Source organism: Trachypithecus francoisi, unplaced genomic scaffold (assembly GCF_009764315.1).
Source record: "Trachypithecus francoisi isolate TF-2019V2 unplaced genomic scaffold, Tfra_2.0 Lachesis_group1, whole genome shotgun sequence".
NCBI classification, from domain to species: Eukaryota; Metazoa; Chordata; class Mammalia; order Primates; family Cercopithecidae; genus Trachypithecus; species Trachypithecus francoisi.
Window position 1 is genome coordinate 50,400,587 of NW_022681454.1, and position 26,863 is coordinate 50,427,449.

The window sequence follows — 26,863 nt, forward strand, 5'->3', positions numbered from 1 at the left end:
CTCTTTGCTTCTCAGTTTCCTCATTCGTAAAATTTCAGGAATATGAATAGCGCTTAACCCCTCATAGGGTTGTTGTGATGATTAAATGTGTTAATAAACTTCCTAGGACAGTGGCTGGTCCATGAATGTTAGCCATTATCATCAGCATCATCATTAATTTGGGAACCACTCTACCTCCTCTTTCTCCTAGACTGGTAGTGACAAAAATAGCATTTCTAGCAAGTTCCAGGTGGTGCCGATGCTTCCTGTCTGGGAATCACACTTTGAGAACCACTGAGGTGGAGGATCTGGAAGTTCTTCCTTTTTTAGCACCCCACATTCCATTTCTTTTCCTGAGCTCTGTCCCTGGGTTATTTTCACTTTCTTTTTTTTTTTTTTTTGAGACAGAGTCTCACTCTGTCGCCCGCGCTGGAGTGCAGTGGCCAGATTTCAGCTCACTGCAAGCTCCACCTCCCGGGTTCACGCCATTCTCCTGCCTCAGCCTCCCGAGTAGCTGGGACTACAGGCGCCCGCCCCCTCACCCGGCTAGATTTTTGTATTTTTTAGTAGAGACGGGGTTTCACCGTGTTAGCCAGGATGGTCTCGATCTCCTGACCTCGTGATCCACCCGTCTCGGCCTCCCAAAGTGCTGGGATTACAGGCTTGAACCACCGCGCCCGGCCGTTATTTTCACTTTCTATCTTTACCTAGAGTGGCCAGCTTGCATGGGAATCAATAACCAGTGAGAGGAACTTCCCTGGAACCTCACATTGACTCCTTTCAATGAATACTGTAATTTGTATTCATTTATTACCCAACCCGCTTATTCCACTTCAGGGTGGGAGGTAGCCGGAGCCTATCCCCAGCAATTCAAGGCACAAGGTGGTAACCAGCCTTGGACAGGACACCTGCTTTCAGCAGGATCTGATGGGTAGGCCTGTTTCCATGAAAGAGAGATGCAAGCCAGTAAAAAGACAGAGGTTAGCAAGTGTTGAATGCGTAGTAGGCACAGAAACATACCTGAGTGAGTGGATCCATGAATAAAGACAGCAGATGATTTTGAAAGTAATAGAAGGCCGGGCGTGGTGCCTCATGCCTGTAATCCAAGCACTTTGGGAGGCCAAGGTAGGCGGATCACTTGAGGTTGGGAGTTTGAGAGAGGTTTGGCCAATTTGGTGAAACCCTGTCTAAAAAATACAAAAATTAGCCAAACATATAGTTGTAGTCCGAGCTACTCAGGAGGCTGAGGCAGGAGAATCACTTGAACTCAGGAGGCAGAAGTTGCATTGAGCTGAGATCACACCACTGCACTTCAGCCTGGATGACAGAGCAAGACTCTGTCTCAAAAAAAAAAAAAAAAAAAAGTAATAGAAAAGTAGAGAAAAGAATCTTCCTCCCTGGAAGAAAACGACCTTTGAGCAAAGATGGAGGTAATGGAGGAAAGTGGGGAGAAGAGAGAAAGGGGCCCTAATGATCACATTCATGGTTGGAATTGTGAGGCTGTAAGAAGCAAAGGCTGCAGGCACCCTGGTCTGACCCAGACAGATGACAGCTTGCCTTTCACAAAGTAAAAGGTAATAGTGTATAAATGAGAACAAAGTATGAATTCCAGTCACTTTACTACCTCTGGGGAGGGGAGGGAATGGGGAGCAGGCCTGGGGTTCAGTATTTGTGTGACTGCTGACTTCAGAGGTCTGAATTCTGTCCAGCTCACTTGCTGTCTCAGTGGGTGGGGTGTAAGGGGACTTCCCCTCCAGGACCCTAAACTCTAGAATCCATCCTCATAAGAACTGTGCTGCCTCTGAGCACCTGGGCAAGCTCTGTGTGGGATGCAGGTACTCTGCCAAATAAGGGCTCTGCATCTTTTAGGCTGCAAGAGCAGAACTGGGATGTGAATTCAAGCCTAGGGCATTTTGCACCCTGGATCTGGTTTTTATGCTCTTACTTGCTGCAACTGTGATAGTGGCTGTTTCCCTGGGGTCTCCCAGCCCAAGCCTGGTCCTGGAGACTTGCTCACAGCAAGTCTCATTGCCCCGAGGCAGGAAGGCTGCAGAGAAAGTTACCCCTGGAGTAGGGAGAGAGGAGGGGAAACCAGTGGTCTCTTCAAGTGGCCTGCTCTTTGTTCGCAGGCCCGATGGGCTCCCCAAGGCTGTCCTAGCCAGGCTGGATCTGTGCCAGGCCTTGGCCCAGCAGCTGTGTTCCATACCTTGGATTCCTGACAAAGAGAAAATAATTGCTGCTTCCAGCTACAACCAGCTGGCTACCAGGAGAAGTCACCAGGGAGAGCTCTGCTGTATCCTCTCTGCCCCTACCCCCAGCTTTCTGTTCTCAAGAATGACACTTTGTTGGTCCTCTGCATGTCAGTCCCAGAGTTGGAAATGAAAACAGGAATTAAAAAAACGAAAATATCATAATGAGGTGGTGCATTTCACAATGGTTGTTGATGAGTCTGGGGGTTTCCTATGCACCCCAAGCAGGAAGTTTCAACTTGTTTTGAGACTGTCAGCTCTTGATTGGAGCCTTCCCTGGAAGAAGCAGTCGTTCAAGAGTGTGAGCTCTTTGTGTTTGTAGAAGAGAAAAAAATACATATATTTTCCTTTGGGAGGCCGAGGTGGGCGGATCACGAGGTCAGGAGATCGAGACCATCTTAGCTAACACGGTGAAACCCTGTTTCTACTAAAAATACAAACAATTAGCTGGGCATAGTGGCACGCACCTGTAATGCCAGCTACTCGGGAGTCTGAGGCAGGAGAACTGCTTGAACCCGGGAGGTGGAGGTTGCAGTGAGCCGAGCCACTGGACTCCAGCCTGGGTGACAGAGTGAGACTCCGCCTCAAAAAATATATACATATAAATATATATTATTAATATAAAAATATAATATGATATATCATATAAATATATATAATATATGATATATGATATATAATATATATGATATATTATATATATTATATGAAAATATATATTATATCATATAAAAATATATAATATATATATTTTTCCCCTTATCCTCCTAGGTTCCTCAGCTAGGGTCCTGTAAATCAGATTGACAAGAGACAGATTAACAAGAGAAACATAAACAAGTTTATGAACATGCACATCACAAATACACACGGGGGCACTCAGAGATGAGTAACTCAAAGGGGTGGTTACACCTTGGCTTATATAGCATCTTAAAAGAACAGTAAAGTTTTAGAGAAATGACAAAGACAAAGGAAAAGGACTTTGAGTTTCTAAGGCAACAAGTTGTGGGAAGGTAAATATGTGGGGGAGCTAATGGAAGATAAGGGCTAGTTGGGAAAGTTGGTTGTACAGATTCCTCTGGTGCCCTCTCCGGGCTGATAAGGGTCTAGAGTTATCTCTGGTGATTCACTTCTGTCCTTCTTGGTAGAGAGGGGAGGAGAGACACATTTACAGATTTATGTTCTGCTTTTAGGTAAATAGGGGGAGGGCAGGGAGCCCTTTTGTATCTGCTGCTGTGTAATTGCCTTCAGCTCAAAATAATCTTTATCCTAAAAGGCATATTTTGGGGTAGCATGTTCTGCTACCCTTCATGTTCAAGAAGATATGTTAAAAATTCTTTCTCTTAAACATATCCCTTCCCCCTCTTCCATCAATTCAAAAAATATTGACTATTCCATTGACAAACTTATATTTGGTTAGACTTATGGGATGCAGAGCTGTGTGCTGGGGGATACTGGGGGGAGGGTGAAATCCAGAGCTGAGTGCTGCTCTCAGGAAGCTTATAGTTGAGCTTATCAGTCAAGGTGTAAAAACAAGAAAGTGTCACTGACTGTAATCCTCACCAGCCCAACCTCTAGCTCCAGGCCAGCCTCCCTTCTCCTCCAGAAGTCCTTGGCCCTCCTCACCACCATAGGTACAACCGCTCCTTCCTTCTGGGGAAACCCTTCCTGACCCTTCCATCCCAAAACGTTTGCCTTCTCAGCAACCTACTTGTTTTCACAGACTTTGTAGTTTACCACAAACCCTTGGAATGCCTCTTGGTGACTTGGAGTCTTTAATTTTGGTGTTGCCATTTCAACTTTTGGAGGCTCAAAGAAGGCTTCTTCAACTTGTGAGGTGGATTGGTGAGGTTGGCCACACCTAGTACTTCTGTCCTTTCTCCAAATACTTCTATACCTTTCTCCCTCTCCTCTGCCTGGAAAATTCCTGTTCCTTCTTAAAAATCCAGATCAGAAATCACATCTTCTTTGCAGCCCTCCGGACTCCTTCAGAGAGACAAAGTCACCACAGCCTGTAGCCCTTCATTCTCCTGTGATTGGCTGGTGGGTTCTTCCTGCCCACTGCACAGACAAAATCAATCCACTGAGACAACGGCATTGCAGTAGAGAAAGAGTTTAATTGACATGAGGTAGCCCACATGGGAGAATCGGAGTTGTCATTCACATTGGTTTCCCTGAAGGCTTGGAGGTTAGGGTTTTTATGGGTAATTTGGTGAGCAGTGGTCGGGGGCTAGGGAATGGGTGCTGCTGTTGGTTGAGGATGAAATCATAGGGGAGTGGAAAATGGTCCTTGTGCACTGAGTCTGCCTCTGGGTGGGGCCACAGGATCAGTTGAGTCATGAGTTGCGAGTCTGAATGGGGTCAGTCTGAAAGGTATTTCTAAAAACCAATCTTAGGTCTTACAGTAGTGATGTTATCTATAGGAGCAATTGGGGAAGTTAGAAATCTTGTGACCTCTGGCCACATGACTCCTGAGCAGTAAGGGATTGTAGAAACTATGCTATCTTACCAGAATTCAGGCCCCTCTCATAATCCTAACCTTGTGACCTTTCCCTAGTTTTACAAAGACAATTTAGTTTTGGGAAGGGCCATTATCATCTTTGCTTTAAGGTAAAACTAGAAACTAAATTCCTCCCAAAGTTAGCTTGGCCTACATGTGGCCAGGAATGACCAAGGATAGCTTGGAGGTCAGAAGCAAGATGGAATCAGCTGTGTCAGAATTTTCTTACTGTCATAACTTTGCAAAGGCAGTTTCGCTCCTTTATGACATCTTTATTTTTATTTTTAAATTATTTATTATTATTTTTAGAGACAGGGTTTCACTCTGTCACCCAGGCTGGAGAGCAGTGGCACAATCATAGCTCACTGAAGCCTTGAACTCTCGGGCTCAATTGATGCTTCTGCCTCAGCCTCCTGAGTAGCTGGAACTATAGACATGCACCACCATGCCTGGCTAGTTTTTAATTATTTAAAATTTTAAATATTTTAAATACCAGCCTGTTCCTCAGGCTGGTATTGAATAACTGGGCTCAAGCAATCCTCTTGCCTCAGCCTCCCAAAGTGCTGGGATTGCAATTGTGAGCCACCACCCCTAATTTTGTTTGACTTAATCCTGGTGCCCTAAGGGTCTGGTCATCAGTGACAAAATCTCCGGGGTGCCAGAGCTTCTAGTGCTGGAGCACAGGCTGGGTCTTCTTTGAGAGTGAGATCTTCATGCTGAAAGTTGGAGCTTCTGCTGTCCCACTGGTTGGAGAAGTGTCTTAAACATGGAAACATATTCTGTAAATGGGAGTAATAATGGGTTTCAAGCTTGGCTGCATCTTGTAGTTACCTGGAGGGCTTTGAAAATAGCAACACTGGGCCCCCTTCCAAGAGGCCCTGATTTAATTGGTCCGAGAGCAGCCTGGGTTTAAAGCTCCCCAGGTGATTCTAATGTGCCACCCAGTTTGAGAACAGCTGCTTTGATGGGCTCCCTGACCACTGTCTAAGGAACGGAAGAGACCCGTACTTGGTAATGCTGGGGAACATGCAATGTAAGAGAAGACTGTGAGAACTAAAATACACTTGTTTAAAAAAAAAAACAAAGACAAAACCAAGACCTGCAGAAGTAAGTTTAGGATGTAATTATAAAATGGCCTAACATATAGACTCACTTAAGACAGGAAAAGGATACAGAGGAGACAAGAGCTAGTCTTGCTCATTAAAAGGCTCAAGACTAGAGGTGGGGCATGATGGCTCACACCTGTAATCCCAACACTTTGGGTGCCGAGGCAGGCAGATCACTTGAGGTCAAGAGTTTGAGACCAGCCTGGCCAACATGGTGAAACTCCGTCTCTACTAAAAATACAAAAATTAGCTGGGTGTGGTGGTGTGTACCTGTAATCCCAGCTGCTCGGGGGGCTGAGGCATGAGAATCGCTTGAACCCGAGAGGCGGAGGTTGCACTGAGCTGAGATCGCGGTCACTGCACTCCAGTCTGGGTGACAGAGCGAGACACTGTCTCAAGAAACAAAATGAAACAACAAGGCTCAAGGCCAGAAAGGGGAGACCAAGAGAAGCTAGACTTTCCTAGAGTCAGGGAAACACGAGTTGTAAGGGATTTAGCTATGAAGTCAGAACAGTTTTGACCGCCTGTCAATGGGAGTGTCCAAGGAGAAGACAGGAAAGACCATTGTTTCTGAAAAGACCTAAAGAGAACCAAAGCGTGGAGCAGCAGCTGTCTCTGGGAGACAAAAGGAAGAAACTTGACAGAGGCTGGGACTGATGGATGGACCATAACCTCTGATGTGGAGACATAATTCCAGGAGTGGGACCTGTGTACTCATAGAGGGTGAGGATGAATATGTTTCTTAATGTTTGAAATATGTTTAACTCCACAAGGGTAGGCCAGGGTACATACCTTTAAGGAGCATACATACTCTCAGTATAGTGTTCTATGCAGATGGCATCCCTTAGTGACCTTTTCCAGAGACAATGTAGGTGGTGCAGTTGTACAGGACCAAGGCCTTGTCCACTGCATATCATTGTTACACCCGAATCCTTACATCCTAAAGTCAAGTTTGGGGTTTCATTTGAACCTGAGTGGAGGAGAAATGAATTCAGAATCTGATGGGCCTTTCTGGTGGGGAAATCTCTCCTTACTTAGATATGAACCCGGGAGCCTCAAGATGTGAGATGGGGTGGCCTTTTCTGTAGCACACCTCTATATTATCTTGTGATGATTATTTTAAAAAGAAGCTTCATCCCATTAGAGGTGGAACAGCCCCCACTCTGCAGGATGAGCTTGGGCAGCAATTGACATGTGCCCTTCAGAACTTAGAAAATGTAGGCCGGGCGCGGTGGCTCAAGCCTGTAATCCCAGCACTTTGGGAGGCCGAGACGGGCGCATCACGAGGTCAGGAGATCAAGACCATCCTGGCTAACATGGTGAAACCCCGTCTCTACTAAAAAATACAAAAAAAAAAAACTAGCCGGGCGAGGTGGCGGGCGCCTGTAGTCTCAGCTACTCGGGAGGCTGAGGCAGGAGAATGGCGTAAACCCGGGAGGCGGAGCTTGCAGTGAGCTGAGATCCGGCCACTGCACTCCAGCCTGGGCGACAGAGCGAGACTCTGTCTCAAAAAAAAAAAAAAAAAAAGAACTTAGAAAATGTAAAGGAGAAAGGAGATGTGTCTCCTTTTCTTGACCAATTAGGATAGCTTTGTGACAGCTCCAGGGGAAAGGAACAGGACGAAGAGAACTGTGTATGAGACAGGAACGTGCCAAGAAGCGTAGGCTTTATCCAGTCCAGTGTGTCTCACACTGCACACTGTGGCCTCACAGGGCGTGTAGAACACTTCAGTTTGGATCGTGACCAACATTTAAAGCATAATAAAATAGAACAGAAAGTGTCAGTGCATTGAATTTAGTAAGGGTTAAATATTGTTTATGAAAAGTGTAGTTCAGTCATATTTGTGTGTGTTCTAGGTTGCAACGTATATTATATTACTTAGTGCAGGTCTCTATTTAAAAAACAAACAAACAAACAAAACCAGCTGCTTCCTTAACAAGCAGAGTGAAAATAGTCTTTTAATCTCAATGTCCAGCTAACTCAAGTTTGCCCAGTTGATAAAGTCCCAATTCATCTTGCTGTAAAAATCCAAGTTTTAAAATTTATTCTATTTTATTTTTTTGAGACGGTGTTTCGCTGTTGTTACCCAGGCTGGAGTGCAGTGGCACAATCTCGGCTCACCACAACCTCCGTCTCCCGGGTTCAAGCGATTCTCCTGCCTCAGCCTCCCAAGTAGCTGGGATTACAGGCACGAGCCACCACGCCCAGCTAATTTTGTATTTTTAGTAGAGATGGGATTTCTCCATGTTGGTCAGGCTGGTCTCGAACTCCCGACCTAAGGTGATCTGCGTGCCTTGGCCTCCCAAAGTGCTAGGATTACAAGTGTGAGTCTCTGCGCCTGACCCAAGGTTATTGTTTAGTAACAAACATGCTGGGAGCAAAAAGTTGTTGGATATGCCTCTGTTTAAGAGCCTTCTGGAAAGACAAAGTCTCCACCGGGCTAACGCAGAGCCTCTGCGGCCTCTGCGGCCTGTCAGTGGAGACCCTCCAGGTGGTTTTTCCTCACTTAGGTTCCGTGACTCACCTTGTCACTTGAAATCCTGCTTCCTATGGGATTAGGCCAAAATCAAATGCTTCTTCCCAGAGCTTTCTTTTCTTTTTTCTTTTCTTTTCTTTTTTTTTGAAACAGGCTGGAGTGCAGTGGCATGATCTTGGCTCACGGCAACCTCTGCCTCCCAGGTTTAAGTGATCCTCCCACCTCAGCCTCCTGGGTAGCTAGGACTACAGGCAGATGCCAGCATGCCCAGCTAATTTTTGTATTTTTTTGTAGAGGTAGGGTTTCATCATGTTGCCTAGGCTAGTCTCGAACTCCTGGTCTCAAATGATCTGCCCACCTCAGCTTCCCAGAGTGCTAGGATTACAGGCATGAGCCACCATGCCTGGTCCAGAGCTTTATTTTCGAAAGGTATCATGTTTTAGAATGTCCATGAGTGAGCTAATGCTGTGACAGTAACACATGGAAGAATAAGTACACTCATGCTACCCATAGCTGTCATTTTTGTTTGTTTGGTGAGACAAGTGGAAGCTGCTGGTACAGTACTGTGAGTGGCTGATAGTGAAATGAAAATAAAACTCAGGTATGGCTTTTACCCTCTGGAAGTTAGTGTGGACGGTGCTGACAGAGTGATAGCTTTCTTTGGGCTTGAACTGAATTCACATTCAAAGTTTTATTCTAACCATCAGGAGCCTGTACCCTTGAGCCCCGTTAGCCCTTAGGAAAGCCTAACACCCTCTACATTGCATATCAGCTGGAAAGGTTTATTTCTGAAGTTCAGGGGAGTTATTTATGAAAGCCACAAAATATTCTGAGGATATAGATTACGGGAAAACTTTGGGCTCCTTACTCTGGAACTATTCCAACTTGGTTTTCCTTTTTTGTTGTATTTGGCCTTCAGAAAACCCTTCCTGAATTCTTCCTATTATCATCCAGGTTGATAACCTTGTTGGTATTTAAGTGTGCAATTTGAAATATAATCAACATATGTTTACCATTTTCTTTGCGTGGGAGAGAGTGAAAATTGTTTCTTATTCATAGTTACCTTTGGCCGGGTGCGGTGGCTCAAGCCTGTAATCCCAGCACTTTGGGAGGCCGAGACGGGCGGATCACGAGGTCAGGAGATCGAGACCATCCTGGCTAACACGGTGAAACCCCGTCTCTACTAAAAAAAAATATACAAAAAATTAGCCGGGCGAGGTGGCGGGCGCCTGTAGTCCCAGCTACTCTGGGAGGCTGAGGCGAGAGAATGGCGTAAACCCGGGAGGCGGAGCTTGCAGTGAGCTGAGATCCGGCCACTGCACTCCAGCCTGGGCGACAGAGCGAGACTCCGTCTCAAAAAAAAAAAAAAAAAAAAAATAGTTACCTTTATTATGCTCATTAGGGAAAACAAAATGCCATGTTCCGCCTGCTCTCAGAGGCAGTGGAGGACAGGGCCTGGGGCCAAAATGTCTAGGTTCGTATCTTCCTGCTGCCACTAGTAAGCCCCACTGCTCACAGGCACAACAACAGCAGTTTTCAGGGTATATATCATCTATCCACCACTTACCAGGCACTTGACATTTCTTATCTTTAATCCTAAAAGCAGTTCTTCCAGCTTTGTTTTGTTCTTCCCATTGTACAGATGAGGAAACAGACTCAGAAAGCGTTAGGCAAGAGCTAATCACGGCTACTATGTATATCTTTTTATATTATTCTTTTAATTTGATATTGTCTTTCCCACTCACTCTAGGGCCTACTTATTTGTGGGCAGGAAGAGGAGGTATGCGTGTATTTAAGTTTAATTAGTATGGTATTAGAGAGCCTGTACAAAGCAAGGTCTATTTTATTTATTTATTTTTTCTAAAGATGGAGGTCTCACCATCTTGCCCAGGCTGGTCTCAAACTCCTGGGCTCCAAGCAATCCTCCTGCCTCAGCCTCCCAAATTGCTGGAATTACAGGTGTGAGCCACCATGCCTGGCCCAAAACAAGGTTTAGCCCGTACTTTCTCATGCTGGCCATCTATGTTCTGGTTCTGACATTTGTGTGGTTGGTGTTAATTTTAGACCTAAAAAGAGAAAGATGAAATTCGGTATTTGTTATCAAGTGTCGGAGACACTTATTTTCCCCAAACTTTTATTATGTACATTTTCAAACATACAGAATTTTAAAGAATAATACAGTAAACACCCACATATCCATCACTAGATTCAATATTTATTAACATTTGCCATATTTGCTTTATCTACATGTAACTTTTTTTCTCAGCCATTTGAAAGTAAGTTGCAGATGTTGTGGCCATTTACACCTAAATGATTCCATATGCATCCCCTAAAAATAAGGATATTATCATAACCTAATCTAATATCTTGTCCATATTCAGATTTCTTGTGTCCTCAGACTATCTTTTATGATTGTTTTTTGTTTTCAACTAGGAGCTAGTCAGGCTTATCACATTGTATTTGATTGTTATTTGTTTTCATTGTCTTTGGAACAGACCCTCACCTTTGACATTGACTTTTTGTTTTAGTTTTCTGTAGAATGTCCCACATTTTTGTGTGATTGTTTCTACCTTCCCTCTGTTTTCTGTAAACTGCGAGGTCAGTCTTACCGGCGTGCTTAGGTTGAAGTTAAGCTAATTTGGCAAGAATACCTGAAGGGTGATGCTGTGTGCCTCCTATTCATCATCAGAAGGTGTCGATTGCCTGCTTGTTCCACTTTAAATTTTTTAAAAAACTTTTAAGCTTTATCACTTTTATCAAACATATCGGCGCATCTTATGGTAATTGACAAAACTGAACAAGGTAGTTTTGTTTACAGAAAAAAAATTTAGCAAAAATGTGGATAGTACAGTCAATTGAAATGCAGTGTTCATACTTCTTAGGTATACAAGAAAATAGAAAATAAAAGTTCTCTGCTGCCCAATAAGAAAAATCAAGCCTTTTAGAAGACTTGAATGGAAATCAGAAATTTAGGAATTTGTGAGAAGAACTTCTTGGTGCGGATCCACATCTACATTTAGAGTTCCACTTGGTTATTTTTAAAAATAAATAAACCTCACAAACAAGACATCACAAAGAACAGAGAGCCCTACTGCCAATAATTGCCAGGACCAATATGCTATTGAAACAACTGGTAGAAATGTTACAGACACCTCTTCACTATGTAATGTTCCTGTAGTTCTGAGGTGAAGGTAAACCAACAGGAGAGAATCCTTGTTTGTTTTTTTTTGAGACAGAGTTTCACTGTTGTCACCCGGGCTGGAGTACAATGGTGCGATCTCGGCTCACTGCAACCTCTGCCTCCCAGATTCAAGCGATTCTCCTGCCTCAGCCTCCTGAGTAGCTGGAATTACAGGTGCCTGCCACTATGCCCGGCTAGTTTTTGTGATTTTTGTATTTATAGTGGTGACGGGGTTTCACTACGTTGGCCAAGCTGGTCTTGAACTCCTGACCTCAGGTGATTTGTCCGCCTCGGCCTTCCGAAGTGCTGGGATTACAGGCATGAGCTACTGAGACTGGCCGAGAATACTTTTTTTTTTTTTTTTGAGATGGAGTTTCACTCTTGTCACCCATGCTGGAGTGCAATGGCACAATCTCAGCTCGCTGCAATCTCCGCCTCCTGGGTTCAAGTGATTCTCTTGCCTCAGCCTCCCGAGTAGCTGGGATTAGAGGCACCTGCCACCACACCTGGCTCATTTTTGCATTTTTAGTAGAGACCCAGGGTTTCACCACGTTGGCCAGCCTGGTCTTGAACCCCTGATCTCAGGTGATCCTCCCGCCTCAGCCTCCCAAAGTGCTGGGATTACAGGAGTGAGCTATCACGCCCAGCTGGGAATACATTTTATAAGTAGCTTTGGATTAAGTGATCTTTCACATTTTTTTCTGACTATACCATTTTATCAAAAACATAATAATTACTTATTACTGAGTAAAAATAGTAGTAGGTTTTAATATTCACAACCAACCACTCTAGTGCTAACATAGGAGGGTACAAACTGTTGAAATTTTTTGATCATAACTAGATGATCAAGATGGAGCCCTTTTCGGCGGAAAAAAATTCCTTCTACTCCAAATTTGACACTGTTAAGAGGATATAAAGGAAAGTTAAATTATTTAAGATTTTTCACAAAAGATTTAAGAACAAAAGAGTAGATCCTGCTGAAAAAAATATGACAGCCATACCATCTGCAAAGTAAATCTTCTACAGAGGTGCAGCTTGACTCTTTTTGTTGTAATAAATAAACACTGCTTAGTTCCATAGGTGCTGTCACTGCAGCTAGTGCACACTAGTGCCACCCACTGTCCCCAGTGTGCAAAGAGAAGGGTGGAGGTGTGTTCTAGTATTACTGATGCTAAGCTCCATCTCTTGGTTAAGTGGTGGCTTCCAGATGCTTCCGTTGTAAGATTCTATTTTCCCCTTTGCAGTTAGGAAGCAATTTAAGAGTTGATACTTCTCCCAAATCCTTTCATCTAATGATTTTAGCATTTGTATTCGTTTGCTGCTATAACGATGTACTACAGATGGGGTGGCTTAAGCAACAGAAATGTGTTGTCACACAGTTCCAGAGGCTAGAAGTCCAAGATCCAGGTGTGGGGAGCTTCCTTTTTTTTTTTTTTTTTTTTTTTTTTGAGACGGAGTCTCGCTCTGTCACCCAAGCTGGAGTGCACTGGCCAGATCTCAGCTCACTGCAAGCTCCGCCTCCTGGGTTCACGCCATTCTCCTGCCTCAGCCTCCCGAGTAGCTGGGACTACAGGCACCCGCCACCTCGCCCGGCTAGTTTTTTGTATTTTTTAGTAGAGACGGGGTTTCACCGTGTTAGCCAGGATGGTCTCGATCTCCTGACCTTGTGATCCGCCCGCCTCGGCCTCCCAAAGTGCTGGGATTACAGGCTTGAGCCACCGCGCCCGGCTTCCTTTGAGGGCTGTGAGGGAAGGATCTGTTCTAGGCCTCTCTCCTTCGCTTATAGATGGTCGCCTTCTGCCTATGTCTCTTCACAGTGTTTTCCCTTTGTGCATATCTGTGTCTACATTTCCTCTTCCTATGAGGACACCAATCACACTGGACTAGTCAACCCTTGCCTCCCCGTGACCTCATTTTAACCTGATTACCTCTGTAAAGACCCTACCTCCACGTCAAGTCACATTCTGGGGCACTGGGGGTTAGGATGTAAACTTTTGAATTTTGGCGGGACACAATTGTGATTCTTGCCTGAATCTGTTATTTATTGGGGTCTTTAGATTTCTGTAAAACAGATTCTGAGATGCAGATTTGTGTGCTGGCATATCTAGTACTGTGCTTAGAAACATCTGTGGGGGAATAAGAAGCAGAATTGGACAGAGGGAGAAGCTGAATTGCAGCGCAGTTGCAACAGAGGCCTCAGCCTATATGCTACAGGGAGCTGTGAAACTGGGCAGTCCTTTGAGTTTTTTTGTTTTTGTTTTTGTTTTTGTTTTTGTTTTAAGATGGGATCTCGCTCTGTCACCTAGACTGGAATGTAGTGCCGTGGTCACAGCTCACTGCAACCTCAAAATCCTGGGCTCAAGAGATCCTCCTACCTCAGCCTCTCTGAGTAGCTGGAACTACAGGCATGTGCCCCCACACCCAGCTTTTTTATTTTTAATCATTTTGTAGAGATGGGGTCTCGCCGTTTTGCCCAGGTTGGCCTAGAACTCCTGGGCCCAAGAGATCCCCTCACCTCAGCGTCCTGAAGTGCTGGGATTACAGGCGTGAGTGACTGTGCCTGGCCTGGACAGCCCTTTGGAGATGTTCCAAATTGAGACAAAAGGCCAGATTTTGTACCCCTTTATCTACTAAGCATTGAATGCAGCCTGCCGCCAGGGAGGAGGCAAGTCTTGGGCTGTGCAGCCTCCCGGGTAGGGCAATGCCTCAGGAAAGACTCAGTTGTGAGCTGTTAGGCACTGACAGTCCCAGTAGTTGGGGAACGAGTGCCTGGACCTACAGAGGGTTGGGGTAGTGCTCAACGGCATCAGACACAATTAGGGATTGCAGAAGGGTGGTTTCCCCCCTAACCTGCATTAATTATTAGGTGGCACCTTTCTGAAAAGAAGATCTTTCCTTCATCAACTGGGAATGGATTATAGTTCTAAAAAGACAGGATAAATGCTTCTTTGTCTTTTGCCTTTTTTTTTTGTATTTTTGCCTTTTTTGAGGCAGCATCTCACTCTGTCACCCAGGCTAGAGTTCATGATTACAACTCACTGCAGCCCTGACCTCCTGGGCTCAAGTGATCCTGCCACCTCAGCTTCCTGAGTAGCTGGGACTACAGGCATGCACCACCACACCCAACTAATTAAAAAAATTTTTTTTTGTAGAGATGGTGTCTCACTATGTTGCCCAAGCTGGTCTCAAACCGGGGCACAAGCGATCCTCCCTCCTAGGCCTCCCAAAGTGCTAGGATTACAGGCATGAGCCACTGTGCCTGGCCATTTCTCTTTTAATTACCAATTTTCCAAGTCATGAACGATGTTAATTCATTTATACTCAGGGTTGCATTATGACTTTTGCCTTCGTAGGCCCCTTCTCCATAAAAATATATTAAAAATCATTTTACAGCTACCAGCCTGGCCAACATGGCGAAACCCATCTCTACTAAAAATACAAAAATTGGCCAGGCATGGTGGTGTGCACCTGTAATCCCAGCTACTCAGGAGGCTGAGGCATGAGAATTGCTTAAACCCAGGAGGCTGAGGTTGCAGTGAACTGAGATTGTACCACTGCACTCCAGCCTGGGTGACAGAGCAAGACCCTGTCTCAAAAAAAAGAAAATCATATTTTACAACTGTATTGGTATAAAGACAACTATAATCTAGGCTAGATTCATGGTTATATACTTATTACTATATTCTCTTTTTTTCTTTTTGAAGAAAACATATTGTGGGCTGTCAGCACTGTGCCTACTGTGTCTAGTGGGTCAGTTAGCCCTGGTAATGCCCTAGATTGAGGCCAGGCAGGTAATAAATGAAGAGGGTTGATTCAGAGTGCATGTACTACTGTATGGGGTAAGCAGGGGTGTCATGTGTAGCTGTCTCAGTGGAAGGGGTATGTAGTTCCTGGAAAAAAGTTGCCATGCAAGAAAGAGAGGTGGCCTGATGTTGCCAGATCTTTCCATGTTTCAGGAGAAGCCAGAAAAAGAGATTTTAAAATTTGAAATTGCCTATTTTTAGTTGTTGGATCAGTTTTTAAAAAAAATCCATGGGTTGGTTGTGGCCTGGGGGCTGCCAGTTTGGGAACTCAGCTAGCAGCAAGCCCCCTGAGAGGGAGGCTGCCCACCCTGATACTCCGCACCATGGAGGAAACTGGCACATGGAAGGCGCTTGTACATGCTTGAGAAGGAATGAATGAATAATTGGATTTTGATAGGTCAACTCATTAAAATTAGGTTGGAATTTATGCATAAGAACCAAGTGAAGGTCAGAAAACCAAGCCCTGGAATATGCTGCAAAGAAAAAAAAAAAGTCTGCCTTGGGGTTATTCACAGCAACTTAAAGCGATTTGGCAAGAATAAAAATGTGTGAAGAAACCTCTTGAAACTGGAGTTTGTGAACTAGGTCAGGCTGCCTTAATAATGCAGTCCCTAATTAGAGAGTTGAAGGGGGTTTATTGGTATCGTGAAAGAATATTGCATTATTAAATTTTCTCTTTTTTTTTTCTGTTTAAGCCAGAAACATTGTGATAACAACAACCTTGAAAAAAATGTGTTTTGTAACTTTTTGGTGGGGGAAGCAGCAAGTACACCTCACTGCCAAATATTCTTGTTTGTCCGTGGCCTGTGGCTGCCAGATAGAGGAATGTTTGGTTGGAATCCACTGGGTTCACACCGATCACCATGGTGAGGGAGGGTCTGAGTCAGAAAAAAGTACGAGAGGAGGATGAAGAAATCAGGACGGAGAGATGAGGATGGAGAGAAACAGCGCCCCCCAAGAGGCTTTCCCGGACTTTTCACTTTAATTTCCAGCTCTTTTGGCTCAGAAATAAAAGCAACAGTGATGGCTAGGGCCTCTCTCCATAAAATGTTCCCAAAGATGTCCCTCCAGAGCACAGCGCTCAGCCCTCTGAGTGTCTGGTTATTGTGGTCTTTATGCTTCATTGCCGCAAAGGTGCCTGCCAGCTCTTCTGTGAAACCTTGGATTCCTGGACTTTGACTAGCAATTGTCTTTACTCCCATAGAGAGATTGCTTATTTGAAAAAAAAAAAAATGTAATAATGACCCATAACTACTCAGTTCAGATGATGACAGCAGAAATTATTCTTTTTTTTTCCCCACTTCCCTGAAATTGACCAGTTTTGGTACTGTTTTTAATTTTTATCTTCCTTCAGAGGGACCAACTTTTTTTTTTTTTTTGAGAGGGAATCTCACTCTGTTGCCCAAGCTGGGGTGCAGTGGCACCATCTCGTCTCACTGCACCCTCTGCCTCCTGGGTTCAAGCGATTCTTGTGCCTCACCCTCCCAAGTATCTGGGATTACAGGTATGCACCATCACGCCAGGCTGACTTTTGTATTTTTAGTAGAGATAGGGTTTCACTTTGTTTGCCAGGCTGGTCTCGAACTCCTGACCTCAAGTGATCTGCCTGCCTCGGCTTCCCAAAGTGCTGGGATTACAGGCGTGAGCCACTGCACCAGGCCAAAGGACCAACGTTTTTGATATTAGTTTCCTATTTAAAGGCAGAGATATTAATGAGCATGCAAATAGCTATTGCAATATAAAATGTATGCACATCTTCCTGTAACACACACAAACTTACTGCCCAAGATAAAATAAAAACTGAATAATTAATGAAAAGGAAATTCAATGTGTCCATAGTACAGTAAATTATTCACTTTGTTCTCAATTAGCTCTAATTGTGATTTCAATAGTTGTATAAGATGGAGAGAGAGAGGTTGTGATGGGAGTTATCCTGAATCAGAAACAATGAATGTGTTTGCTCTTCCCCATTTCACCTCAGAGAACCTAAGCAGTCTGAGGACCAGGTTCAAAAAAAAAGTCTCTGTTGAGATCTGGGTCATCTTTTCCCTATAGCCGTTGCTTCCTGGTCACCCAGCCTCAACCTTGCAATGTCTGCCTAGTAATAAAAATAATGGTGTTTGCAGTAATATTTATTGAAATATTGTTATGTGCTAAATACCCTATACAGTGATCCTTCAGTATCTGTAGGGGGCCCTCCATGGCTACTAAAATTCACAGATGCTTGAGTCCCTTCTATGAAATGGCATAGTATTTGCATATAACCTTTGCACATCCTCCAATATACTTTAAATCATCTCTAGATTACTTATAATACCCAAAACAATGTAAATGCTATATAAGTAGTTGTTATTGTTATTGTTTAGGGAATAATGACATGAAAAAAGGCCTGTACATATTTAGTGTAGACATAAATATCCATTTTGCTTCCTCAGGTATTTTCTTTCTTTCTTTCTTTCTTTCTTTCTTTCTTTCTTTCTTTCTTTCTTTCTCTTTTCTTTTCTTTCCTTTATTTTCTTTTCTTTTTCCTTCCTTCCTTTCTTTTCTTTTCTTTTCTTCCTTCCTTTCTTCCTTCTCTCTCCTTTCCCTTCTTTCCCCTCCCCTCCCCTCCCCTCCCCCCACTTCCCTTCCCTTCCCCTCCCTTTGTGAGTCTAGCTCTGTTGCCCAGGCTGGAGTGCAGTGGCAGGATCTTGGCTCACTGCACCCTCTGCCACTCAAGTTCAAGTGATTCTCCTGCCTCAGCCTTTTGAGTAGCTGGGATTACAGGCGTGCACCACCATGCCTGGCTAATTTTTGTAATTTTAGTAGAGACGGGGTTTCGCCATGTTGGCCAGGCTGGTCTTGAACTCCTAGCCTCAAGTGATCCGCCCGCCTCGGCCTCCCAAAGTGCTGGGATTACAGGCATGAGCCACCGTGCCCGGCCTTCTTGCTCAAATATTGTCAGCCCACAGTTGAATCCACAGATGTGAAACTCATGGATAAGGAGGGCTGACCTTATGCATTTTCACTTAAGGCCCCCAACAACACTTTGATGTAGTCTTTTGTTTGTTTGTTGTTTGTTTGTTTGTTTACAGATAAAAGAACTGAGACTAAGAGAGAGAGTAAATTGGTATCACCCCAGCTGGGAAATGGCAGAGGGGCAGTTCCAGATTCCCTGTGAGCTCCCTCCCTTCTGTGTGGAGGGAGCTGACATTCTCCATGAGTTCTTCCAGGGAGCTTTGATTCCCATGCCTAGTAAATGATCTCCCCCACACCCGGAAGGGAAGCTTTGTGTTATTTGAGGAAAAGGAAGAGGCTTCGAAGAAGAAAGGAAGAAGCCACAGGGGAAATCATGGAAAGCTCTCAGGCTGAACTAGTTTATGCTATCGAATAGTTTTTTCTCAAGGGTTTGCCTTGGTATCATTGTTCTGAACAAATATTAGCAGATTAAAAAAATGATAACATTGACTTTTTTTTGTAAAATATTGCACCATTGACAGCTCAAAATATAGCTCTTCTTATACTTGTGTGGCCACAAGTACCAGTTGCCAAACATTTTTAAAAGTGGACTGGAAGCAGAACAGCCTTAGTCTTTGTCATTTTCTTAAAAACAAAAGAAAACACCCTTCTCCTGCCTTCCCCAAACCATTCAGTTGAGTCGCCTTGTTTTATGTGCTGTTGGCCAAGAGCTGGGCTGTCAGCAACATCCTGTGACAACTAAGAGTTCTTAACTTTCTGGCCATCAGGTTTTTCCTCTTATCACTGCATCTCTTCTCCTTCACGAGACCTCATTTCCCACACCAAGGCATGAAGGTACAAGCCAGAGTTATGACCCCTGTCTTGTCAGTATGAGGTCCTAGAATATATGTATGTATTTTAAAGCTCCTCAGATAATTATGATACAGGTAACCTGGCGCCAGAATGGTGTTTGGGACACCCTTGTTTTTTCTTATTAATGAGGAAATTGAGGCCCAGAGTGATAAGTAACTTGTCAGGGGCCTTCCAGTTCCTAATCTAGGCTCTGGATGCTGAAAATAACCCAGATAGAAGCCAGAGGAAGCCCATCGGTTCAGCATAGGCTGGCCTCCTGGGGCACAGAGCAGCATGAGAAGGGAAGGTGTGTGTCTGCCAGGGGTGCATGGAGAATACTCAGCCCAAAGTCTTCTATTTCCGCCCATTATCACCCATCTTCCACAGCCTTCAGATCTATCATAATCTCATCACATGATTTTTTTTTTTTTCAGATGGAATCTCGCTTTGTCACCCAGGCTGCTGTACAGTGGCGTGATCTTGGTGCATTGCAACTTCTGCCTCCTGGGTTCAAGCAATTCTTGTGCCTCAGCCTCCCAAGTAGCTGGGATTACAGGCATGTGCTACCACACCCGGTTAATTTTTGCATTTTTGGTAGAGGTGGGGTTTCATCATGTTGGCCAGGCTGGTCTCGAACTCCTGACCTCAAGTGATCTGCCTGCCCCAGCCTCCCAAAGTGCTGGGATAACAGGTGTGAGCCACTGTGCCTAGCCTCACATGAAATTCTTTATGGTATCCTATTGTTTTCAAGATCAGTTCTCTCTCTCTAGCATTATATACAGGTTGAGTATCCCTTATCCAAACTGCTTGGGTTCAGAAGTGTTTTAGATTTTATATTTTTTCGGATTTTGGAATATTTGCCATATACTTACTGGTTGAACATCCCTAATTCAAAAATCTGAAATCCAAAATGCTCCAGTGAGCATTTCCTTGAGCATCGTGTGGATGCTCAGAAAATTTCAAATTTTAGAACATTTCAGATTTTCAGATTCAGGATGCTCAACCTGTATGAGTCCCTTCCAGACCTGGCTCCTTGCCTGTTTTACTCCCTTCATTTTACCCCCACAGCCGCCCTGCCCCGAGGCCAAACCAAACCACTTGCTCCTGCTTGAACACACACAGCCTTCACACCTCCATACCTTGCTCACAGCAGTCCCTCCTTCATGAGCTCACGCTTCAGGTGCTCCTGTAGTACCTCGGTCTCTCCTTCAGAGTCCCTGTCATCCATTTGTTCAGTGTTTACCTAGAGACTGCCCACAAGTAAAGGGGCTACACCTGTCTTGTCTGGACCTGGATAAGAGCAGTTTTGATTGCGGCAGCTGTGAGGGGAGAAAGACCAAAACCTGATTGAGTGTGTTTAAGAGAGACTGGAACGAGAACTGCAACCAGTGATTGGAGACAATATTCAGTAAGTTTCACTATAAAGGGGAACAGGAAAATGGAATAGGATCCAGATGGGGAAGTGGGGTCAAGAGAGGTTTTTAAATTTTGCTTTTTAACATAAGAGAAATAACAGCATGGCTGTAGGCTCATGGGAATAATATAAGTATGTGGGGCAGTGTTGATGATACAGATGGGAATTTCTGAGTAATGTATGAGTAGGATGAGTGGACATGATGCACAAGGGAAGGGCCAGACTTAAAGAGACTGTGGCTTGGCCGTGTGCAGTAATGTAGTGATCATAGAGTACCCAGGCTCAGATGCTGGATGGTAGGTAGAGGTGGCGGAACCTGGGGAAGTTCTGATATTCTTACTGCAATCAGAAGCAAAGTTACCAGGTGAGTAGGGAAGGGAGGTGTCAGGGGTGAGGTGATTGGAGCAGGTATGAGGTCAATGTCTAGGACAGAGGGACTACATATGGATCAGGGAAATGTAATATGGTTGCTGGGTAATATTAAAGCCCAAATGAGGTTAGTGGTCATGATTGTAAAGTGAGACCAATCAACATGGTTGAGTGTTTTTCTCTGGTTGATTTAGTTGCACAGATGCCAGCTGAGAATACCTGGAAAGACAGATAGACAAAATCCCTGCCCTCGTGGGGATTATGTTTCAGTAAGGGCAGATAGCACTGACCAATAATTCCTTGTTTAATAACATGATGATTGCTGTATTGGTCAACACAGAGGGCAACAGAGCATCTAACGGGGTGCTTGTCTGAAGTGAGCCATGTATATACTGAATGAAGTCCTGGAACGATCCAAAATCTTGCCTTCTTTTTTGTTTGAATTACAAACTGTGTGGTGCAGTAGCAGAGTAGTAACAACATATGCTATAATTTTGTGTTTCTTAGTAATCTGCTATGACTTTCATGCTTATTGCTATATAAGCTGTAAATTAACCAGGAAAAGTAGCAGTTGCCTAGTATGTGAGAACCATGTAAACGGACCTAACCCAAAGCAGGAAGGACACTTGAGGAAAGTAAGCAGTATGTATAAAAGGCATGAAATATATCCACTCTCTCTCCTGTTCTATCCCCTTGTCATTTAATCTTCCTAGATGTGGGCATTTGCTTAAAGATTCATGCTGTGGGATGAGAGAACATATCTTTCTGCGGCTCATATGCAGCACAATAGATGGTGGCTTAGTGGAGGGAGGTAGATGGCAGAGAGAAGCTGCTGGTTATTTTAAGTATAATAGAATTTAGAAGATTTTAATAGTAAGAAGAAACCCTTTGCTTCTCAGCTTGCAGTCTCCAACACCCTTGAAAATGTTCTGATTTTGAAAGAATTGTTGAAACAGTACCTACATGGAAATCACCTCTGAATCTTGAACCTTGTATACCCAAACTTTTCAAGGGATGATGTAAGATTTAACTGAGATTCTTTGTAGTGCTATTCCATGAGATAAGTAGCCGTAGAGGTCCTTGCCCTGTCACTGGCAGCCCTTAATCAGACACACACACGTGCGCGTGCACACACACACACATTCATTCTCTCTCTCTGTCTCTCTGATCTGGCTGGTCAGAGAAACACTCAGGGACTCTGGGACAGTAGCATCAGCACCTGCCACAAGCTCGTTAGAAATACAAGTTGAGGCCAGGCACGGTGCCCCATGCCTATAATCCCAGCACTTTTGGAGGCCAAGGTGGGCAGCTCACAAAGTCAGGAGTTCGAGACCAGCCTGGCCAACATGGTGAAACCCAGTCTCTACTAAAAATACAAAAATTAGCCGGGTGTGGTGGCACACGCCTGTAATCCCAGCTACTCAGGAGGCTGGGGCGAGAGAATGGCTTGAACCCCAGAGGCGGAGGTTGCAATAAGCTGAGATCGCACCATTGCTTGCACTTCACCCTGGGCGACAGAGCAAGACTTCATCTCAAAAAAAAAAAAAATTATATATATAAAGTTAGTTGGTCCCTCTCTAGACCTATTGAATCAGAATCTCTTGGGCTGGGGTCCAACATCTGCACTTTACTAAGATCCCCTTCCTTAGATTGTATCCTGGCTCTATCACTGTCAAGTTTTCTTCATCTATAAGATGGAGATCATAAAGGTACCTACCCCCTACCTACACTTGTGGTGAGTATTAAATGAGTTACTGTGTATAAAGTGCTTAAAGAGGGCCTGGCACATAGAAAGCCCTTAGTCAATGGTAGCTCTTATTGTTATAGGGCACATGAAAATGTGAGAATCAGTGATGCTATTGATCTCACACCATAGTCCTTTGTTTCCAGCTTATTTATGAAATAATATCAGAAATAAATTACTCCTGCTTCTACAACTCCCCATGAAACTGGAGAGGTGTGAAGAAGCAAGGACAGGTGCAGTCAAACCCAGAGAATGAACAAGGCTTGGTTTCAAGAAGAGCTTTCCTAAGAATTTAGAGATTCGCTACCTTGTCACTATTGACATGTTTGACATTTAGGGCTGGATTTTTTTTTTTTTTTTAAGGCAAGGTCTTACTTTATCACCCAGGCTGGAGAACAGTGGTGAGATCTTGGCTCACTGCAGCCTCCACCTCCTGGGCTCAAAAGATCTTCCTACCTCAGCCCCACAAGTAGCTGGAACTACAGGCACATGCTACCACGCTTGGCTAATTTTTTGTAGATACAGTGTTTTGCCTTGTCGTCCAGGCTGGTCTCGAACTTCTGAGCTCAGGTTATCCACCCGCCTTGGCCTTCCAAAGTGCTGGGATTACAGGCATGAGCCACCGTGCCGTCCTGGATATTCTGTACATGGGCAGTTTCCATGCATTGTAGGATGCTGAGCAGCATACCTGGCTTCCACCCACTAGATGCCAGTAACACCCTTCAAGTTTTGGGTTGCAACACTCAATAATGTCTCAAAACATTGCCAAATGTAGGGGGTCAGAGTGGGGAGGGGAAGCAAAATCTCTCCCTCCTCATCAGAACCACAAGTTTATAGTGATGAAAAGTGTGGGTGTCTTCAGAGGGGGTTATCAGGGAGGGGATCTTTTCAGAAACAGTATGGCATTCATGCATGGGGCAATAATATGTGCCAGTGCTTACTGCTTGCCAGGCACAGTTCCAATTTTGCATGCAGTACCTCTTTTAATCTTTACAACAAACCTAGGGGGCAGGTACTATTTTCCCTACTTTATACATGAAGAAACCAAGCTTTAGAGAAATTGTCACAGTGATAAGTGATTTAACAGGGATTCAATCCCAGGGCCATTTTAGCCATTATGCTGTATTGCTGAGCACTACATATATGTGCTTCTCTCTCTCTCTCTCTCTCTCTCTCTCGTTTTTTCTCTCTCTCTCATTTTCTCTCTCCCTCTCTCCCTCCCTCTCTCCCTCTCCATCAATGGGGCTGTAGGCCTTTCCCTATCTATCTTCAGAATCTGGGAAGGACTAGAGAGGAGAAACAGTCACTAATTGGCCAGAGCCCAGAACTGACTTTCAAAACACTTGAGCTGACTGCAAAAGCAGACATGAAAGCACAGTGCCTTCTTCCCTGTTCCCTCTCCTCACCCCAGGTGTCACCCTCTCCCAAGAGGCCTTCACCCTGTGTTGGCTTCCCCCTCCTCTCCTCAGTTCCCTGGGGGAAAATCGCTCCCCATTGCACACCCTGAGCCACAGCCCAGCACCCAGATATCAAAGACTCTGCAGCTGAGAGACTAGGGGGCAGTTCTCACCATCAAAGGGAGCTGGTGGGGAGGTGGGGCAGGTGGAGTGTGAACAGGACTCTGAGTTCACATGACAGGATGACATTGTTTCCTGATCCGAGGGTCACTTTGCATTGACTGAGGCCCTATGGAGAGTCAGCAACTGGTGGTGGGTTGTAGAGAGCAGTGCTCTCTGGATCTCATCTCTCTGTTTATAAATTGAGAGGGTGGGGCCACATGGTGTCTAAGAGAGGGTGTACCTTACGAGGCAGGAGTTTCTCAGCCCTGGTTTTGCATCAGAATCATCTGCTGAGAGAGAGATGCCTGCTGTCTGGCCCCCATTTCTGATGCAGTCGGATGTTTAAGATCTCAGGTGACTGCAGTGCGCAGCCAGGGTGGAGAACCACTGCACTTGCCTGAAAGGGCTTGGGGTTGGACTGATCTGGTGTTGGAGTTCTGGCTTTATCACTTGGAGGTCCCAAGGCATTTATTTAATGTCTCTGGGTCTCAGTTTTGCAAATCTGTAAAATGGAAATTATGACATCTACCTCATAGGAGTAAAACAGGAAAATTAGGTACATTGGTAAAGTGACAGCCCAGGGCAGGCTGTCAGTGAGTCTCCACTCCCTTCTGACTTTCTGTTATGCAGGGATGTTCCTCACCTGTTGATGGACACGTGGATTATTTCTGCCTTCTGGCTATTGTGAATAATACTGCTATGAACATGGATATATAAGTATCTGTTTGAGTCCTATCACTGCTCTCAATTCTTTTGAGTAAACACCTAGAAGTGGAATTGCTAGAACAAATAAGTTTATGTTTGTTTCCTTCCGTCCATCACATCCTCTTTTCCACCCTCAGGGCTTTGCATCTGTGAGTCCCTCTGCCTGATCTTGCCTCCTCTGAACCTTGCTCAGTTGACTTCTTATCGTTTAGGTGTTAGCCTAAATTCTTGCTTCTTCTGCAAAGCCTTCTCTGGTCCTCCAAACTAAATTACCCACTTTTTAATCTCCCTTATATTATTGCGTTCATTTGCTCTGTAGCACTTTCCATACTTTGTCATTGTATAGCAAGTAACTTACTTTTCAAACTCCTGTTAAACTCCCGGTTCTGAGCTCAGTGGCTGGTACATAACAGCAGCTCAATGAAACTGTCTCATAAAGTCTCGGCTCTCCTGACACTCATGTTTATGACAAGCCAAGGCTGAATGGGATGCAGAATGATGGTGTAGGTATTACAGGCAAGGGAGTAAATTGGAAGGGCAGAAAGGAAAACCAGAGTTTTGACTTTCAGCTTGTGTTTTGAGCTGGCTAAAAGGACGTGATTCATTCAAGTTCCTCCTGATAGGATGAACTGTTTCCAGGGCACAGGCAGTGAGCAGGGGCATTTAGAATGTGGGCTCTTCCTGCCTTAGATTGTATCCTGGCTCTATCACTGTCTAGTTTTCTTCATCTGTAAGATGGAGATCATAATGGTACCTACCCCCTACACTTGTGGTGAGTATTAAATGAGTTACCATGTATAAAGTGCTTAAAGAGGGCCTGGCACATAGAAAGCTCTCAGTCAATGGTAGCTCTTATTATTTTTATTTATTAACGTTCACTCTGATGCTATAGAGATATAGATTATAAGCGAGGGTTAGAGAGCTCTGCCAAGTGCTTCCTTCTGTCGAGCACTCAGGGATGGCTCTTGAAGGGGGCTGTCCATCTCTGTCTCTGATCAGGTCCAGGATTAAGGGAGTTTTACTTTTTGCTTTTTAGCATCTTTCTAGGACTGTTCTCTGTCATATAGTCAGGACGGGGTCACTACAATCATTATCAAAACAATGTACCAAACAGGGAAATCAGGACAGATAGGAGGTTATGTCTTCCACACAGAAGCCAAAGGAGTTCTGGACTCTGCCTCTTCCCATCCCTGGCTGCTGGAGCTTGGGTTTGTGATCCAAGCATGGGCAACAAGGTACTTCTGCCATGGAATCCTGGGTGGTCTTGATAGCTTCAGGCATAGGTGTAGGGTCGTATAGAGGTTCTTCTTGGCCTCTGTGGAAGATTCAAGGGTCCAAGTTATGACACATGTCTGGTGGTGGCAGGTATTCAGGGGTGGTGATGCCTGTGGGAGCATCCTAGGCCAATGGTTGGTTTTTTATTCCTTTGTTCTGTTTTGGGACAGGTCTCTTTTATTTTACAGTAAGAAAATATATATAATAACAAAATCCAGTAGGAATTCAGTAATTGTTTCTTTAAATAATGCATTTTTGAGCTGTAACTCATACTGTACAACTCACCTATTTAAGGTATACAAGTCATTTGTTTTTAGTATATTTGCAGAATTGTGCAACTATCCCTAAAATAAATTTTAAAACATTTTTATTCATAGAACCCATTAGCAGTCACTCCCCTCTTCCCCTTGCCTCCACCCCCTACGCCATGTAGCACCAGCCTGTTTACTTTCCCTATAGATGATAAACTATTCTGCAATCAGGATTTAAGATGTACCTTCCTTCCATGAATGAAAGGTTCCTGCTTATGTTTTGTATTCAGGTTATCTATTGTTGCATAACAAATGACCCCCAAATTTAGCAGAGTAAAACAAAACATATTTATTTTCTTACAGTTTTTGTGGGGCAGGAGTCCAGGTACAGCTTAGCTGGATCCTCTGCCCCGAGATCTCTCACGAGGCTGCAGTGTGTTGGTCAGGGCTACGATCTTGCTTGAAG

The 26,863-nt window shown here is 44.4% G+C and overlaps 1 protein-coding gene across 2 annotated transcripts in view; it reads left to right on the forward strand.

Annotated features, from left to right (window-relative positions):
* SCD5 (stearoyl-CoA desaturase 5) overlaps window positions 1–26,863 on the forward strand; it is a 172,201-nt gene that overhangs the window by 67,888 nt on the left and 77,450 nt on the right. The gene's annotated exons all lie outside the window — the stretch shown is intronic.